Here is a 4,344-nt window from a genome sequence, read left to right as displayed (position 1 = left end):
GGTCCAAGAAAGCGGTCGCGGGGACTAGGAAAGGTCTGCGGCGTAGGGCCGTATTAAACTCGTTGTCCTAGGACGACGAGGCAGATTGCTCCCACGGAGACGGGGGGAAACATGAAGAAACTCTCCCTCCCCGCATTGGGGAGGAGAAGAAAAGGAAAGCCACCCCACAGGAGGAGGCTAGGACGCCGAAGAAGGGAAAGGCGTCCCTTCCGGATCACTCCACTACCGCCGCTTACAGCGAGGAGGAGTGGCTGCCCAGGGGCAAGCTCCGGACGAGATCGTAAGTATCCACACTCTGTAATACTTTTCGTGCAGCTTTAACTTCATAGTTTGTAATAACGCCGGACACGTATATGCAGTCCCTACAGTGTTCAGTCAAAAAAAATAACGCCGGACACATATATGCAGTCCGGCTGGGTCCAATCTCAGGGTATCCTCTTTGGATGGATCCTTGAGTGAGTCGAAGATGAATAGCGATTCACTCCCGATGGCCACCTCCCCACGACCCGCGGACGACACCGAGGTGTTGTCCCAAAGGATACCGGGGCAGGGGGCGACAGTTCTGGAGACGCCCCAGGGTGAAATCATGGACGTTGGGTAGATGGGGGGCAAGATCCCCATGGATTACATGGACGGGAGCCACAACAAGTCTGGATCCCAGCCGGTTACCGCGCCGGAGCCTCCAAAGGCTCCGGATTCAGGTAGGCAGCCCCTCGCTAAGGAGGGCGAGCCGACCGTGCCGATGACCTCCGTCCAGCCGGAGACATCGGAGAATTTGTTGGAAGTGCTTCGCAGCACATCCATTGACGAAGAGTACCGTATTCTTATGAGTACGGTAATTGAGAAGGTTCGGTCCGCCAAAAGCGGATTGACCAAAGCCTGCACCAGCCTCCTAACAGGCTTTGAGGTAAGTAATGAAAAAGTGTGAGGAAATATCACCCAATAAATAGTAGCCCCTGATACTCTGTTTGGTGTTCGGAAAGAAAAGCCAAACGGAGGGTCAACTATAAACCGCAGGAGTCTAACAGTATTTTTCAATGTTAATAAGCAGGCGTTGCTACTTGCCGCTGCTGCTCGCACAACTGAGGTCGCCGGACTCAGGCGGAACCTGGGGCAGGCCAAAGAAGAGCTCAGCCTCGTGAAGAGGCAGCTCGAGGAGAACAAAGGTAAGTGGTACCCCATCCGTGTGTCACATAGATGAGAAAAAATTGGTGATGCTAACAAAAAGCGTCATGATTTTTTGATATGGGCCACGACCGAAGTGGCGGCCCTGAAGAAAGCACTATCCGAGGCCGAAGACAAGGCGGCCACGGAGCGCACCGAGCGTGAAAAGCAAGATGCTCGGGTGGGAGAGGTACAGCAAGAGCTCCAGGAGTTCGGCAAGAATTTCGAGTCCTTGGAGCATGACTTCAAGACGCAAGCGTCCGAGCTTGCCAAAGCCCTCGAGAGCGCAAAAGACGCCAAGAACGAAGCCCAAAAGGCCCTCCAGGAAATCCAGGCAGCCAAGAAGATAACGGCAGGTAAGGCATTCATTATGCAAAGCAATCATATGGAGGAGACATTTCTTTTACTTAACCGAATTCAGAGCTCTCCAGGGGTATTCGCAGATCTGCCACGCAGCATATCGGATGCCACGGAGTTCTACCGTGCCGAAGAAGGGAGCTCAATGGAGAAGTTGTTTTGGTCCCAATATACCCGAGTCGAACACCCGATGCCCTTGAGTGACCAACTGAAGCAGTTGGTCGAACTCCACAAGGCGGCCGAACTGGCCATGAAGGGCCTCATAGTCCGAACGTGGCCTGGTGAGCCCCTGCCCGACAGCTACTTTGGCCTTATAAAACGGATGGTAAATGCTTGTCCGCGGCTTGAAGTTATCAAGCAATCTGTTTGCATTGAGGGTGCCCGCCGGGCCTTTGCCCGTGCGAAGATGCATTGGGCCAAACTGGATGCCGAGATGCTGGTGAAGGATGGACCTCCTGAGGGTAAGCGGCATCGCTACCCCGAAAAATATTATGATGGCGTTATGAAAGGCGCTCGCCTTGTGGCTGATGAATGTACCAAGGACATAATCATTGAGTGAATGTACTCATGTCGTTTTTGTAATAGGAAAACGAGTTTGTTTGTGCTTATATGACGCTTTGTTGATTTACAATATTACCTTCTGTGCGGCCGTTTATAAAATTCTGAAAGTAGGCCAGTCGTTGGATTCTGCCCCCGTGTAACTAGTACTGGGGTGTTCGTGGAAAACCCAAACACTCTTTATCCAAATTTTTGGTCCTTTAAGGAGGTGTTTAGCGCAGCGAACAAGGCAATCGGACTATGCGGCTTCATAACTCTCACTTAGCCATAGAAGTCTACAATTTTAAATTTCGGCAAAGCCCCTAGTATTCGGAAAGCCGAATTGGGGCGCTATACACTCCTAAATCAGACAAGGCCGATTCCTCACCTGAAGCGGGAAAAATTATTAAGGATTTTAGACCTCTCGAACAACGACCAGCTCTTGCCACATCATGACAGTCAGTTTTCGGCTTTCTCTACTGAGGTGCTCGTCCGGAAGAACCGGGACACAATCGCAGTAGTTCTCCCTGCGCTACCTTAGCCGATATAACAGAACGTAAGGTACCAAAACAAGGGAGCCGGGCTAACCCAACTATTGACCCAAGACATGATTCGGAGCTGATGCATATAATGATATAAGTTCGGGGTGACGCACTGTCTAAAGTGTTCGAACTTATCTTGCCGTATTATGGGGCGCTATAAGAAGCCCCTGGCAAACTGAACGTACCGAAGTGTACGGATGCAATAAATATTCAAGGGAAAACATGAAGATAGAAATAACAAGCTGACGCTGTGTATTGTTTCCTGATGTTATTTAAATAATACGTCAAAGTGTATGTGTACAATTAATGCGCTAAGAAGAAACAAATAGGACTATTTGACATGTCCTATCCAAGGGTGGGCCGCATGCGGGTATGTAAAGCAGGTATAATGAGCATTATTCAAAGACCACCTGGGTATTCCCTTGTGCGCAAAGCCTCTTGCCTCCTTGGTTTTCCCTCCTGTGATGAGTCCGATGATCAGGCTCTCTGAAGGGGCTTCCCGAAAGTAGGGTCCTGAGAAAAAAGAAAAAAAGTATACGGGTCTCGTGGTGGTTGAACCGCACTGCGGGCCGCATCGTCATCTCGCCTCCACCTATGCCCATGGTATTTTGAGTGTGTAGTTGTGTACGCGTGGCACGAATGCCGCCTGAATGGGGCTGTGGCGGAGGCCGGATTGCTAATCGAGCTCTTTGCGTGCCTGACGATCCTATTGCAGGGTGCTCGAGACTCGCTTGATTGTGTTCGGGGTTGTCATTGCCGAATTAGTTGTCTGCCGAAGAAGGCTGTTTTGTAATTCTGCCGCGAGGGCCACAGTGTGCTCTTCCGTACGGAGGGGGCGGTCTGTGTTTCCATTGACTGTTATAACCCCGCGAGGTCCTGGCATCTTGAGCTTAAGGTATGCATAGTGAGGTACCAAATTGAATCGAGCGAACGCGGTTAGTCCAAGCAGTGCATGATAGCCACTACGGAAAGGGATGCTATCGAAGATTAACTCATCGCTTCAGAAGTTATCCAGAGATCCGAAGACCACTTCCAGTGTTATTGAGCCTGTATAGCGGGCCTCTACACCTGGAATTACACCTTTGAAGGTGGTTTTGGTGGGTTTGATCCGTGAGGGATCGATGCCCATTTTGCGCACTGTGTCCTGATAAAGCAGGTTCAGGCTGCTGCCACCGTCTATAAGGACTCGCGTGAAGTGGAATCCGTCAATGATTGGGTCAAGGACCAATGCGACTGAATCGCCGTGGCAGATGCTGGTAGGATGGTCCCTGCGATCGAAAGTGATCAGATTGGATGACCATGGGTTGAACTTTGGGGCGACTGGCTCCATCACATAGACGTCCCTTAGTGCATGCTGTCGTTCCCGTTTGGGAATATGGGTGGCATAGATCATGTTTACCACTTTCACCTGGGGGGGAAATTTTCTTTTGTCCCCCAGTGTTCGGGCGCCGGGGCTCCTCGTCATCATCGCTGTGCAGCCCCTTGTCCTTGTGTTCGGCATTTAACTTTCCTGCCTGTTTGAACACCCATCAATCTCTGTTAGTGTGGTTGGCTGGCTTATTAGGGGTGCCGTGAATTTGGCACGAGCGGTCGAGTATGCGGTCCAGACTGGATGATACCGGGTTGTTCTTTTGGAACGGCTTTTTCCGTTGACCGGATTTTGAGCCACTGAATCTAGCATTGACTGCCGTGTCTTCGGCGTTGTCGCCATTGTTACAACGCTTGTGTCTATTGCGTCGTGGCT

The sequence above is a fragment of the Triticum dicoccoides genome, chromosome 1B (assembly GCF_002162155.2).
Source record: "Triticum dicoccoides isolate Atlit2015 ecotype Zavitan chromosome 1B, WEW_v2.0, whole genome shotgun sequence".
Taxonomy (NCBI): Eukaryota; Viridiplantae; Streptophyta; class Magnoliopsida; order Poales; family Poaceae; genus Triticum; species Triticum dicoccoides.
This window is presented reverse-complemented; position numbering follows the sequence as displayed.